Here is a 16112-nt window from a genome sequence, read left to right as displayed (position 1 = left end):
TCTGACCGTATGCTAAGTGTTCATCACACTACAAACACGCAGTTGAGGTAACTGATTCCACACATGTCTTTGTCCATCTTGAAACCTCCCAACAGGCAGGGATGTCCAATATGTCTGAGTGTTTAATGCCTCACTCAAGGGAGGAGAGATTCATCTCATGGCCATTACAAAGCAATATATTTAATTTTTTCCAATGTTTTAGTATGAGGGAAAGTTAGCCAGGGGAATGGAGCAGATATTTCAAATAAAGCTATGTCCATAACTGTTTAGGTAAACAGAAATAAGGGGCTGGATATGCTATGGTTTTGCATTTCAAAGTAAATTTCAGTTAATTGCGAAGTAATTTCAATGGATTTGAATACATTTGCCAAAGAATAGCAAGTATATGCTGTACTTTGACATGACAACAATGGATAAAATATGTACTGCCAGCTATATTAGCTAGCTATGTCACATTATCTAAATATATAACATCTGTTCTAACAGTTCCAAAATGGATTCAATTAATTTTTTTCCTCAAAATTCTGCACACAATCCCCCATAATGACAATGTGAAAAAAGTTTTTTTGAGATTTTTGCAAATTAGTTAAAAATAAAAAAAATCACGTGTACATAAGTATTGACAGCCTCTTCTATGAAACTCAAAATTGAGCTCAGGTGCATCCTGTTTCCACTGATCATCCATGAGATGTTGCCACAGCTAAATTGGAGTCCATCTAGGGTAAATTCAGTTGATTAGACATGATTTAGAAAGACACACACATGTCTGCATATAATGTACCACAGTTGACAGTGCATGTGAAGTATGTGGTGGCAGCATCATGCTGTGGGGATGTTTTTCAGCGGCTGGAACTGGGAGACTAGTCAGGATTGAGGAAAAGATTAATGCAACAATGTACAGAGACATCCTGGATGAAAACCTGCTCCAGAGCGCCCTTGGCCTCAGACTGGGGGACAATTCCTGTTTCAGCAGGAGAATGACCCTATGCACTCAGCTAAGATATCAAAGGAGTGGCTTCAGGACAACTCTGTGAATGTCCTTGAGTGGCCCAGCCAGATTGAACATCTCTGGAAAGATCTGAAAATGGCTGTGCACTGATGCTCTCCATTTAACCTGATGGAACTTGAGAGGTGCTGCAAAGAGTAATGGATAAAACTGCCCAAAGATAGGTGTACCAAGCTTGTGGCATCATATTCCAGAAGACTTGAGGCTGTAATTGCTGCCAAAGGTGCATCAACAAAGTATTGAGCAAAGGTTGTGAATACTTATGTACATGTGATTTCTTTGGGTTTTTTCTGTTTTTTTTTTTTTGTTTTTTTTTGTTTTGTTTTGTTTTTTTAATAAATTTGCTACAATTTCAAAAACACCTTTTCCATATTGTCATCATGGGGTATTTTGTTTAGAATGTTGAGGGGAAAATGAATTTATTCCATTTTGGAATAAGGCTGTAGCATACCAAAATGAGGAAAAAGTGAAACACTGTGAATACTTTCTGGATGCACTGCAGTCGGGAGTCAGTTATAAATTAAGAGTGGATAGTAGAAATATAGATATTGAATAGAAAGAAGTAGTGGAGCCAAGGTTAATGCCCTATTACCCAAGAATTGGTATTTCTTGTGAACCTTTGCAAGTACAGTTCACTTTTCATGAATACAAGTCACACCTTGATCCCCCACACCTTCACGGACAGCTGGACATGTATATTTGTTGACAAACTGAAGGATTTGGAAGCAGCAGAGTCATCATCAGAAGCCAAAGAATTATGTTGATTGACAAACAGCAGGCAGTGTTTGCTCAAGTATTACACACAACTCAGAATTATAGCATGGTTAGATAATGTAACCAGAACCAGAGACAATATGCTGCCAACACCTGGATATAACATATGGGAATACTATAGGGATTATAAAGGACAAAGAACTCATAAATGAAATCATCCTTACAAAACTTAGATTTCCCTGGTAAGAAATGATCTATACTTGGGTGGCAATGTAGCCAACATAGCTTTACCGCAACTGACACAAGAGCACTTATTACCAGTACTGATGTCCAAGTGTACTATCTAACAAGATTGTTAGTATCACCTCAAGATGTAAAACCTGATTAAAATAGTCCAACACAAGCATTCTGAGGAAACTATTTACCTCACATCAATTACGTAACTCAAAATAATTCAAGTATTAGTATTATTCAAGTATTTTATTTCAGTAAATTTAATTATGTATAGAACTGATGTATAAGATTAACATTTTCAACACTGTTAGCAATAGCTTGAGATGTAAAACCTGGTAAATTAGCCCAACTCAAACATTTTAAGGAAAGTAATTTATCTCAAACCAATTGAGTAACTCAAAAATAATTAAATAAGTGAAATAAAAATCAATCATCAATAATTTTAAATAATTTTAAGTATTAGTGGTCGATAAGATTAATATTTGACAAATTTGTTGCACTTATTTACAATAATCTAACAACAAATTTAAAATATTAAATATCACCACATTTGGCAATAGCCCTTGCGGTTCCGTGTTTAGTGTTGTGTGGGCCGCTGAAGAGGAGGTACTGCTGGCCCACCACCACCAGAGGGCGCCCTGCCTGGAGTGCGGGCTCCAGGCACCAGAGGGCGCTGCCGCATCATGGGAGTAGCCTGGGTGACAGCTGTCACCCATCACCAGACACAGCTGTTCCACTCAGCACAGAGGTATATCAGGAGGACGGCGTCTCCACCTCAGTGCCGAGATATCGCCTAAGACTAAGGTAGTATTCTCTGCATTTATATATCGCATAACCAGCTAAACCTGTTAAACCTTTTCAGGACTGGTGACTACAGATAGCTTCATTGTTTGGATAAGTACTCACCTTCCTGCTGTTCTTTGACAAGAGGTGGAGGCGGCTTCTCCCCTCTCCGTTACTGGGTGCGGTCATCCACGCCTGTGTGTTGTTGCTCTCTCCTGCCAGCAGTACCGGATCCGACGAGCGGAGGCAGTGGCCACCTGGGAATTCGGGACTTGGCGGTTCCAGTATTTCCAGGGTTCGGTGGCAGAGGAGATCTGGGTGGTTCCGGTTCGACTGAGACGGACGTCTCCTACCTTCAAGCCTGCCCACACGACACCAGCGGATTCGACCCCAAATTGTGTTTGTTATATTAATTGTGCTTGTTTCACAGAAGTAAATCTTGTTATTTACCTTCTCCATTGTCCGTTCATTGCGCCCCCTGTTGTGGGTCCGTGTTCCTACACTTTCACAACATTTAGGGTCTTTAATAAGGACACTTGGACATATAAGCATACTCAAGGATTGAACCAACAGCTTTCTGTTCTGCTTTTACAACATGCTCTGCCATCTGGACCATTGTCCCCAAAGTGTGTACTTTGCTTACACAAGTGTGTGTGGCTCATGCTGCTGTTTTGAGTCTGCCTCAGTAAACTATATATATATATATATATATATATACGAGGTCTATTAGAAAAGTATCCGACCTTATTATTTTTTTTAAAAACTATATGGATTTGAATCAGGTGTGATTGCGTCAGACAAGCTTGAACCCTCGTGCGCATGCGTGAGTTTTTTCATGCCTGTCGGTTGCGTCATTCGACGCGCGGAACTCCTCCGCATGTCTGTCTTAATGTGCCGGAAAAGTGCTGATGTCCACGTCTTTTCACAATTCCTGTGCTAGTCAGATGACATACCGGATCAAGACAGTGTCCAGTTTAAAAATGAACGGCACATTTCACTGTTACAGGAGTTTTTGTCATGGAAAGAGAAGCTGCTCCACCGCACGTCACGGTGCAGCCGCTCGGCACAAAGCAACGCCGTGATGAAGCCTCATGGGACATGTTCTGGCATGTCCAGCTCATGCACAATCACAATCGGATATTCACACGACTGGAAAGCAACCGGAGTCCGTCTGAAATCCACCTGAAAGCTGTCCTGAGAGACCAACACCGAGGTGGTTTTGTCCCGCGTAATGAACGGAGCCGTGGCGCGTCCCTCCGCTTTTCTTTCCATGAAAAAAACTCCTGTAACGGTGGAATGTGCCGGAAAAAGTGCTGATGTCCACATCGTCTGCCTTTTTGTGAAAGTCAGACGAAGTCCCGGATCAACAAAGCTTTCACGTTGGAAATGATCTGGTTGTTCCAGCGGGGTGTCAGCCTGTCGATGGGGGCTGGGAGCACGCCGAACTCTCAGCAGTTGTGGGCAGTCCTTAAAGCGGCAGTAACACCCCGTAATCTGTTTAATCCCCATAAAATTGTCCCTGAAAGCCATATTAATTTTTCGAACGGTGTCCACCTGGAGGTCTCTCACAATTTCTGGAAAAAAAATTGATGCAGCAAAGCTCCAAATCGTTCAGACATTTATTCGCAATAAAAAATAGACAAGAGGGGTGGACCACACCTCACTCAAAGCCTGCTCACAGGCGAATGACGCAACCGACAGGCATGAAAAAACTCACGCATGCGCACGAGGGTTCAAGCTTGTCTGACGCAATCACACGTGATTCAAATCCATATGGTTTTTTAAAAAAATAATAAGGTCGGATACTTTTCTAACAGACCTCATATAAACACATTTAATGAACTTGTCAGACATTTTGAATTAAAGGCAAAACAAGATATATTAAAGCTATGGGGCCTTTCAAAATTCACAAAAATGAGAAAATATAGTTTGTACCAAAATCCAAGCATTGTAATATAGGTTTATTTTTGCAACATGTTGCAAAATCACAGCTCATTTTAATGAAGAGGACATATTTATCTGGGATGGAAATTTCATAGTGAGTATTGTCTTTTCCTTCATCGCCGTCATACAGACTAACTACAGGAGGAAGCACGTATTTGCATGTGTGATGTTTTGAGATTACCTGTGACCCATCTTACATCAACATCCATAAGATTTTTTGCAACTCCCTTGAATTTCTCCCCCTAAGGGATTGAAATTCTAAACTGTTTCCAGATGGCATGAATTTTGATCATATTGGTAATATCATATTATGAATCCCTTATCTAAATGCCCAGGAATAAAATTATAGTGGTGCCAAAGAAATGTTTTTTTATGATTTAAATCTTTTAAAAAAAAGTGGAACGATACCTTTAAATATAATTTAGGAATGGAATACTAGTGATTACTGCTCAATTGGTAGAGCAGTTTGTTGACAAATTCAGTTCTCAACTACGGAGCCCTGGAAGTGTCATTGCACAATGTTTTGCATGTGGAGAGAATGTGCGCACATTTTATTATATTGTGCGCTCATTTTATTATATTGTGCACACGTTTTATTATATTGTGCGCTCATTTTATTATATCGTGCCCACATTTTATTATATTGTGCGCACGTTTTAAGCATCGTTTGAGTAAAACAAGGGCACGATTTACTTAAACATGGCCAGAATTTGTAAAACGTGCACTCAATTACTCAATATTGTCTTGAGACATAAATGTTGGCTATTAGCCAACAAACCAGGAGACAGGGTAATACATTTCCCCATTAGAAATGGATCTGGTCAGGGTATATCATGGTTTGGGTGCACAAGGACATATAGCGAACTCTAGCTACCCAGCATGGCATCATCTGGAGTTTAAGCACATTAAAAAGGATGCTGAGGGCGAAGCGTCTTCCCGTTGTGAGGATGACAATTTAGGTCATATTATGGAGTTCATTTTGAACGAAAGGAAAACGTACGCATGTTTTATTAATTTGAGGGCTTAATTAAAGGAAAACGTGCACACGAATTATCACGGCCAGGAAAACGTGTGCACGCTTTATTAATTTGAGAGCACGTTTTATTAATTTGTGGGCTCAATTAAAGGAAAACGTGCGCACAAATTATCATGGCCAGAAAAAATAAAATCACTTTAAGTAACTTCTCCCGGGATCCATACTTAACTTATGTGCATCACAGTGCAAAATGTTAAAGATGATTAGGTCATTAGATTATTGTGTTCATTTACATTAATTTAATACAAATTAACAATGTTTTGTTTAGTTTTGATGGCTTTATAATTTGTTTGCCAAAATTAATCAGATCCGTTTCCTGGTCTCACAGTATAGTTTTAAAAGTTCTTTATATTATTTAGTTTGTCATTAGATTTATATGAATTGTTTTCATCATTTTTATGATGTTAAGCACTTTATAAATTTTTCTCCAATAAGTGCTATAAAAACAAATGTATTATTATTATTATCATTATTTGTACCTGGTCATTGCTCAGTCATCTTTTATTTTACAAAGCTGTTTCAAACATATAAAAGCCAGATTTACTCTTGTTTGACCTCTTGCTCAAAAATTCTGTTATTCTGTTCTTGGCATCCCAGTAAGCATACTCTTCAATATCTTACCTCTGTAATACAGAAAATGCCAAGCTGGCTATCTCTTATAGCTTGCTGAAAACCCAAACCTGTTAATGTGAGATCTAAGTCTGTGAAGTGTTAGATAATTGTGCAGGATTGTTCCCTCTCCACAAAAGGTGCAGGCATTCAGAATGAAGAGGTACCACTGTCTCTAAGTCAGTGAGTGGAACATTTAAAATCATTTTAAGTTGTCATTTTAAAAGTAAAGCATCTATATAATGTTGCTCAGTTACTACGTCTTGTTAAACTAGCCAGGGTGTGTAACTTGAAAAGGAACTTGTTGAACTAATTTATGAACCAACTGATGTAGTCTACTAATATATTCATTGCATAGCTTTACAGACATACTTGTAGTATTTGTGCAAGAATGACAAGAGTAAGTCACTTTGGATGTGGCTGCAGGTACAGTTGTATCGCAGGTGGTAGTGGCTATAGGTACAAGACATTTCCGTGCATCGCCACCAACACTTTGTCTACAACAAAATATTAACAATGTTTGAACAATGTGCTGCTACAACTACTACTAAGCTAGTAGTAGCTAGGTGGTGATTATCATATATCACAGAGGTGCCCAACCTTTTTGAACTGAGATCTACTTTTAAAGTTAACAGTGTATCGAGATCTACCAAGCCATATCAAACACCATAGCGTAACCACAACATATCTGTGTTTTTGCTTTCTTTGGCTACAACAGGAGATCTTGCAGATTTCTGCCAAAATTCAAAATGGCAACAAGTTCTCCAAAAAAATCAAGAATTTGACATTGTTAGAGATCTTTATGAGACCTCTCAAAGTAACAGTACTGCACTGCATTATTAATCACTGCGTGGCACTATTGGGTTCTGTCATTCCTGCTCATAGTGTCACAGTGCTACTACGCAGAAATATCTCGTACCTGTAGTTACCATTTGGGATACGATATTTGTACCCGTAGCCACATCCAGTCAATTTAGTATTTTTGGTCATTGTCCAAAATACATATGAATTTATCCTCATAATAATAACAATATAAATAAAAATAAAGTACCTAATTAAAGGAAAGATAGAAGAATGGAGTAATGAGTATTCCTGTGTCTCTCTGCTGTTAGATGACACAAATGATTTCATGTAAAAACCTGAAGAATTTAAATCATAGGTATAATTTGTTAATGACGTTTTCCCCTATAATATAAACCATAACAGCTTTGAAAGTCTCAAAAGGTCAACTCAAACTTAATTTTATAAGAAGGCTGTGAAGAAAGGGATGCTGATGGTCAAAGTAAATAACACCAGCACTGCCTTGTCTTTATACGGTGGAAAGTAGTCACATTCTCTGCACTTTAATTTGAACACATATTAAAATAGGCTAGGTGAGCTAAAAATGGAAATATTTTGTTGTATACAGCATTTGATGTTAAGTGCAGGTGTGAGTCGTTTGTATCACAATATTCTGGAAATGTCCACCAGCTGCATTTTGACAAAGGTGTCCAACTGGGCCGTCACAGAGCAGGAGAAAGGAGACCCTTTGGCCTGAGAGCAAAGCTGCTCTAGCACAGCTGCAGTGACGCATCTTCCAGATGTTGCTCGCTTTCAGGTTGAGAGAGAATCTATAGGCAAGAGGTGTTAGAGAGGTCTCACAGTCTCATATTTTAGCATGAATTAGTGTGTACGGTCATGGTTGGCTGTTATCATTTTGTCATTAAACATGGTAATAATCTGGCAGGCGATTTCCTCCTGCAACGGCAAATGTTGCTGCTGATGCTTCTGTAAATGTGGCAGCACTGGCACTCCACAGTCCAAAGCCGCGCTGTAAATTACAGCTCGTGATGAGTGTTTGGCTTACGGCTGACTTACAACGTTAACTTACCACCTTGTAAACAGAGCCGACTCCCTTGTGCGCACCCTCGCCTGTCATTTAAAGACCTTTTCACCATCCATCTTTATCAGTGGAGCTACCGGCACTCCTCCACAACCACTGGCCCGCTGGTGGTTTTATCACCACAACTGACAAAATGTGGGATATGATCCATATCCCTGAGCCGTACGATCCAGGCTGACTCAGTGAGACAGTTCTGCTGACAAAACTACCAGCAGTAGCCTACACTGACAGAGTGTCCATCTGATAACATCTCGCTTCTAACAGGAGCCTTTCCGTGACCTATTGGAGGCAGAGACCATCATTTGAGTCTGGTCTCTCTGAGGAGAACGCCAGGTGGGGGTTGTGGCCTCTGTAAATCAGAGCTCACAGATGAAGCATATTACGTTCTCCTCTATTTAGACTGAAGTTTTCACAGACAGAACTCTGGAGTCTGGACTGGAGCTCATCATCGCTGCATGACGCCACTGCATGGCTTTACCAGATCTGTCACATAGATCCGCTTTCATTACGAATAAACATTCCGCATGTAGCTGTTATAGTTAGTGGAATCTAATAAGGTATAAGCACCGCCTTTTATCAAGCATGGAAATCAATTAGGTAAGACATTTCTCTGTTCATCTGCAGCTGATATGAGCATGTTGATGCATTAGGCCGCTGCTGTCTCAATTCAGAACCCTGGTGAATGGTGTAACTCTGTGGTGGAGCCATTGACTTACCGGTCACCCGTTACATCACCCATTGCTTTTTTTGAAAGGTAGTTTTGAAGTTCTAATAGGACAGCTCGAAATGTCTCTCAACTAACCCAGAAATGTGTGAAGTTGTGTAGCGTGGGCAAGTCCGGCAAGACCTCAGAGGGATGAATGAAGCCAAAACATGCCCACTGTCGAGGAGTTCGCAAACAAGCAACGCTATGGCTAACAGATTAACTTTGGCTCTGGTCGGTGATTAATGATGTTTGTGGACTGGGTGGTGGTTTTCATAACAGGAAGCTCGGTTGCTGGTATTAGAATGTACGAGCAGCATATAACCTTAATAACCATGGCACAGCAGTGGACCTAATGTCGCCAAGCTACCTGCTAATTAGGGCTAACCAGGTGTGCATGATAAATTAAATAATCCTAACATTTCACTCAACAGAAATATTGGCATAAAAAAATTCACCCTTACAGTTGTCATGAAGTGTGAAACTGGTGTTAGAGACCAATGCCTTTTTTGTATCAGGCTGTAAGCATGTTTATTGTTGCTATGAAGTGGCTGGTTTTAACACTTTATCCTCTTGGGACACTTCATCCACATATGGGGTTGTCAGTTTTTTCAAAAACTGCTTCCATTTCAAGGACCTAGAATGTTGTCATGGGGGTCTATGGGGGTTGGCTTACTTTTGGAGCCGGCCTCAAGTGGCCAATAAAAGAACTGCAAGATTTGTCATTTTTGTGTTGGCTTTATTTTTTATGATCAGAGATTAGAATCTGGATTAGGGTTCGAGTTATGGGTAGTGTTAAGGCTGCTCGGGTGCAGCCACTTAAAACTTATGGCACTTATTAAAACTTATGCACACTTATGCTGATGGTTTGAAACAGGTTTGCAACACACCTCCCATGGGGAGGGAAGTAATGTGCAGAAATTTGATTGTTATATCAGCTGAGTACCGGCGGCAAGAGAGAGCATCACAATAGAGCTGAGTGGTGACAACCAAAACCCAACAGGCAGCTGTATTCCCGCCAGTATGGGTTTATGTTTCATAAAAGAATAAATAGGATTTATGTAGATTGTAGGGGAGAAATTGTTGCACTGCATCACTGTGAATGTTCTAACACTTTCTTATTATTAGAATTTAAATGACTTTGGTACAGTGCTTCTGTACTCCTGATACTTATCAAGTTAATCCCACTCTCCTCTCAAATTCACACTCCTAGCTACTTTAATTAGCATAGTGCCAGTCTGGAAGGCAAGCAGGGAGGGAATCAGAGAGAGACAGAGAGAGAGCGAGAGAGAGCGAGAGAGAGAGAGAGAGAGAGAAGGGGGAGTAGGTGGAGAGGTATTGCATGGTATGAGACAGAAGAGGATTTGTGTGTTGAGGCTGGTTGCATCACCCCTCTGTGTTTTGGTGGATATGAAGTCAGCAGCACATTTTGTTTTGTCATTATCTGTGCTCTTGGTATTCATCTACAGAATATTGCAAATTGGCTCCTGAAAGGCGTCACACATGCAGTACTTCTCTTTGACAAAATGATTCATGGAGGATTGTCTGCCGAGAATGCCAAAATGCAAGTAAACCAGTTTAAGGGGAGCAATGCTGAGTGGTTTTCACAGCGTCGCATGTGAAAATGCAGCATGCGCGTGTGTGTATGCTATCAGTCATCGCTGATAAGAAATGCGGAATGACACTTGATCGGTTTGATTCTGTTGGCTGAAAGTGAATGAGAGATTAGAGACAATGAAGCAATGAAAGCAGCCAATTTGTGTCATAACCGAATGCTGAATTTGCTGTTGTTTGCGGTGCATGCATGCAGATTGCAGACCCTCAAACAACCCCCGCCATGGCTCCTCCTATAATTAGCGTTCATTTCAGTGGTTCAAAGACACGTCTTCTTTTGTTCAAGTTGGGGAAAGCTGAGCTTCTCTAAAAGGGGTTATTGCTCCAGATTTTCTACCTTCAGTCCTCCAAGTTTATCCACTGGGATCCTGAGATGCACTGCAGATGCTTCCAAATGTAACACATGCAGGAAAACCTGCAAATCTTTACTGCAGAGAATTAAACCAGATTGGGGAGAGCAGAGGAGAATATGTGGTCCAAGGTGACTTTGTGATCCAGTTCCAGTCTCAAATCCTCAGCCTCAGGCTGTGATACTCAGTGTGAGAGAAAAGGTGTGCACATATATGTGTGTGCATGTGTGCGATAGTGTAATGTGCACTTCTGAGCATGTGCATCAGCATGTTTATCCCTGCAGAGCCCGATTACTGTGGGAATAGCTCAGTCAGTCCTCAGCGGCGCATGCTCCTCTCTTAGTTTTATATATTCAAGTGGACTCACTGCAATCAGCGTTTGTGTACTAGGCTTTAGCTGAGTTTACTTGATTAATATTGCAGCAAAATGGTTCAAAGCCTCAGGGAATTCTGTTTTGTTTTTGTAAGTCCTCTGAAGTGGATGGATGTCTGTCATCTACAAGGAGAAGAGATTTTGACTGAAGGGAGATATCCTTAGTTTTTAAATTATTGCATCAATGGAAAGGATATTGAGCTCTAACATTTGACTACTCATAAGACAAGCTTCAAGCATTGAGTTACATTTTACTGACATGGGCGTGAAAAAAATTCAGGAAACCAATTTTTTAGATATGTTTCATTTTTGTGGCATTATTAGCAGAAAATAGTTGGCTTTCGATCTATATCCTTTCTGTAGTCATGAAAATATGTTATTAAAAAAGTACTGATATATGGTGAAAATCGCATGAAATTGTTGTTTTTTAGTTGAAAATTTCAGACATTGCCACCTATTTTGCCCTGTTATACATTTTCTATTTATATAGGCACCCAAAAAGTTTGCATGGAACTCACAAACCGTATTTGAAATTTCAAAACTTCAGTTTTTAGGTATTCCATTACAATTTGTCTAAGAAAATCATTGCCAAATGACAAACAAGCAAAGTTGAAAATCACAACAAAATTTAGACATTGGAGCCAAAAGCAGAACTTCTAATACTTGTCTACTCCAAATTATTCACGGTAAGATTTTAATATTTCACACAAACATTGTGAACATAATATGTTAATACACAAAATAATCAATTTTTATCTATTGGTAAATACAGCGTGCTGTCACAAAGTAGACAGCCAGCCATATCAGAAGTTGAATGAGTGAAAAAAAAATACTGTCCTGTGTAAAAAAAAATAATCTCAAAAGTTTTTCATCCTAGCTCAATGAAAACCATATCTTTCTATTGCCAAATATATGTCAGTTAATGAGACTGTATGTAGATTTCTGCATCTCCTGTATTTTTTGATTTTTTTTTTTGTTTGTTTGTTTTTTGCAAAGACTTTCACCGTGGTGCTGTAGAGATATTTTTGAAAACATGGTGTATGTCATGAGAGTTTAGATCTATTTCTGAAACAGATATATCTATCACCAGGAATGATGCTCCTGCTCACTACAGAAAAAAGCGCACTGGTCAGGTCAACCAATGATACTGTCATTGTGCAGTGGTATGGAAATGGAACCTTCAGCTGGATTAGGTCTTCAGATGCTGATCTCCTAGCTGAGAATAGAGTTGATGCGAGCAGGGCTTCTCGCAATTAAAATACATTGCACCTCTACCATATGGCACTGTCTGAGCTGAGACAGGACTAAAATATTAAGAATATTGTAGAATTTCAAGAAAAGAAGTTCATATGTTTTGATGAATTTAGTTTAAGCAACCTATGGTGAGACCGCTGTCTCATACGTAGGTCTGTAAAACTTAGTTACTGCCAAGGTTAGATATAGCTTCGGTTAAGTTCACATAACTTTTTTTTTTGGATGAAAATTTTGTATTAATTCTTTCGATTATATATTGATATGTATTTTGTTCAGCTAGAAACAGTATTTCTGTTGTGTTATAAGAAAGTTTATTTTTTCTGGCTTCTATGTCAGTAAAATGTAACTCAGTACTTGAACCATGTCATAATAGCAGAGAAGCATCAAGTGTATTTGTTATAGTCTTATATCACAAGAGGCTCAGTGAGCTCCACAGTCCATTTCAATTCACTTCTCTTTATACAACACCAAAACACAACATAATTCACCCAAAGGCGCTACACATAAGCAATGCTTAAACCTTATGAACCCCGTGAGCAAGCACACTGGCAGCAGTCGTAAGGAAAAATTCCCTCAGTTATAGGAAGAAACCTCAAGCTGACGAGACATAATGGGGTGACCATCTGCTTTGGCCATACTAAAAAAAAAGTACTAGAAGAAATTGTCATAACATGTTGCTGGCACATACTTGCATATCAAGTCCAATGATCACAATTGCCAATGGCTGAAAAGAAAACCAGGAATTATAGAGTAGAGTCACGACAGTGGGGCGGTATGGTGGCTGAGTGGTTAGCACTGTTGCTTCACAGCAAGAAAGTCATGGGATCAATTCCCACTTATGGCCTTTCTGTGTGGAGTTTGCATGTTCTGCCCGTGTTTGCATGGATTCCCTATGGGTGCTCCGGATTCCACCCACATCCAAAGATATGCAGGTTAGGTTGATGGGAATCTTTAAATTTTCCATAGGGGTGTGTGTGGGTGTGAATGTGTTTGTATGTCTATATGCGACAGATTGGCGTCCTGTCCAGTGTGTACCCCGCCTCACACCCGATGACTGCTGAGATAGGCTCCAGTACCCCCCTCCCCATGACCCTAAATTAGAGTAAGCAGATATAGAAGATGGATGGATGAACTCAATGATTTTTTTAATTTAATTAAAAGGCAATTTTAAAAAAGGTAAAACAAGATTAGACTTAAAATGTGCAAAGAAAAAAATCAGACAATCTTCTGGCAACAGGCAGAAGACACTTGATGCATAAAAGGAATATGAACTGAACTTTAGTTCTCAGGGTGTAAAACACAGGAACGTACACAGGACTGCAAGAACTGTTTATCTGGGGAGTTTGTTGGTCATTTATAAAAAATAAAATCATATCTCACACGGGCAGCCAATGAGGCAAGTGATATGAACAAACCTGGTCAATATTAAAATTTCATAATCATTTGAAGGTTCTTTCTATTATGAAAAGTACAGCAGGTATAATTTGCACCAGACTATAAGTAGCACCTGTTAACAAATGTCTCTTGAAGAGGAAAAACCCATCTAAAAATCACACCAGAGTATAAATTGCATATTTTTTCTTTATTATCAGCTTTTTAATTTGGGATGTTTGTGCATTGTTGTAGTGTACCTTTTATTAATGGAATATATATATATATATATATATATATATAGTGCTTTTCCATCTATATCAGAAGCTGAAAGCACTTTACAGTAACACCTCACATTCGGGAGCAACTTGGGAATTAAGGACTTTTCCCCAAGGGGCCCTTAGCAATTTTCCAGCCAGACAGGGGTTTGAACTGAGGATCCTCTGATCTCAAACCCACTGCTTAACCACTAGACCATCACCACCCCTGTAATTTATCGGCATATAAGTCACATCAGAGTATAAATCACAGGACTTAGCCACGACTTATACTCTGGAAAATACGGTACATGAAATTCAGTCTTTAGCAGCAGATAGACAGGCATACACATCCTCTGTATATGAATATCTGATTCAACTGGACCATAGAGGAGGGTATCACCAGCATAGCAGAGAACATGTGTTCATGTACAAAAAAAAAAACCAAGTACACGTCAAGGTACAAACTCAAAATTTATAATGAATTCAAATGATAAAATGTCAAGACATACTGTATAAATGTTATTAACTCTATAATGGTAGAAAATGTTAACTTATATTAGTGGCGATCCTTGTTGTGTCATATCTTTTGCCTGGAAGCAAAATACAGCATTCAGAAAATGAAAATAGTAAAAAGCACAAAAAAAGAGTTCAACATTTAAGAGCTTTTTTGGTTGTGATGGAACACCTCCTCCTTAAGCTTTAGTGACAAAGAGGGAAGGAAGTTAAAGTGAGCATAAAAGCGGGGTGGGGTGAGTGGATAGGTCGGAGGTGAAGTGGCACTGCAGGGTGAGTTGACGGAGAGTGTGTGGAAGGAAGGGGTATGCCCTCATGCCCCTCCCCCTGGCTCGGCAGCTGTTTGTCTGGCCCAGTAGGAGCTTAGTTCAGACTTGGACCACGCTCCACTACATCCCAATAGCAGAAATTTCAGCGGAGCCACTCACCACATTTGCTTTGCAATAGCTGATTAACGCACTGAAACAGGGTATTTACACGCGATAGGGTTTGAGATGAAGATTTCCTGTTGGTTTTCAAATGGCATAATTGAGGTTTGCCCTTTTGTGAAAGAGTCACAACCATCGCCTGTTGCATCCCACTTTCTGTCTAGTAAGTCCTCGTGACTGAAGAGAGCCATATAGGCCAAAAATCACAGTTTTTTTAAGAGACTCAAGGACTGTGTGGGGAAAAAAACATTCAAATTAAGACCTCTGTTGGACTGAGATCCCTTGTAGGCCTATACGAGTTTATGTATGTTTGTGAGTAGAAAAAGAGAGGCAGCCCCAAAATGCGGCGAGTATGTAGCTGTGTAAGTCCCCTTGAAAGTGTCCTTCTTTAAGACCTGTTTAAAAGGGACGCCCCCTCTTTGTGTCCACTGTTCTCAGTGGCGTATGGAGGGGCTTTTGTCCCTCTCTTTCATGTGCTCTCACAATAGCCCGGGCCGTTTGAAACACAACAGTAGATGAACTGCGCTGACAGTGTATTAAACTCTGATGAATTGCCTGTGCGAGGCATAGATCAATGTCCTTCAACCCTTAGCGCAGAGTGAAGCCTGGGCCTTGTCTTGGTTAAATGGAACAGGTTGCTGGCTCTTTTCAAGAAGCCTGATTATATTCATGTTTTGTTGAAGCAGAAGCCTTTTTAAAATGGTTGGTGGTTCAAAAGCGTCCTATTTTTTCCTTTTCTTTCAGAGAACTGACATTGTGTGTCTGTGCTTTGGCGCTGCTCATTTTGTGCGTGTTTTGTGAGCCAAATAAGATTTATGCTGAGTTTTAAAGTGTATTTTTTGAAGTGTAAAAACAAAACAAAAAATTAAAATCATAAAGTATTAATATACCTGTTTATGCCCACAACACAATGGTGACCTCTCACAAAGTGTCTAATAGCTTCACTAACATACTTGAGGTGTCTAATGTGGAGGCCAGCAGCCTACCGCTGACCCTGAAATGACTTTTTCCTTCGGAAGGAGGCTTAGGGCAGCTTGT

The 16112-nt window shown here is 39.8% G+C and overlaps 1 protein-coding gene across 3 annotated transcripts in view; it reads left to right on the top strand.

Annotated features, from left to right (window-relative positions):
• pax7a (paired box 7a) overlaps positions 1–16112 on the top strand; it is a 109495-nt gene that overhangs the window by 34862 nt on the left and 58521 nt on the right. The gene's annotated exons all lie outside the window — the stretch shown is intronic.

This window comes from Thalassophryne amazonica, chromosome 3, assembly GCF_902500255.1.
Source record: "Thalassophryne amazonica chromosome 3, fThaAma1.1, whole genome shotgun sequence".
Lineage (NCBI taxonomy): Eukaryota > Metazoa > Chordata > Actinopteri > Batrachoidiformes > Batrachoididae > Thalassophryne > Thalassophryne amazonica.
This window is presented reverse-complemented; position numbering and strand designations above follow the sequence as displayed.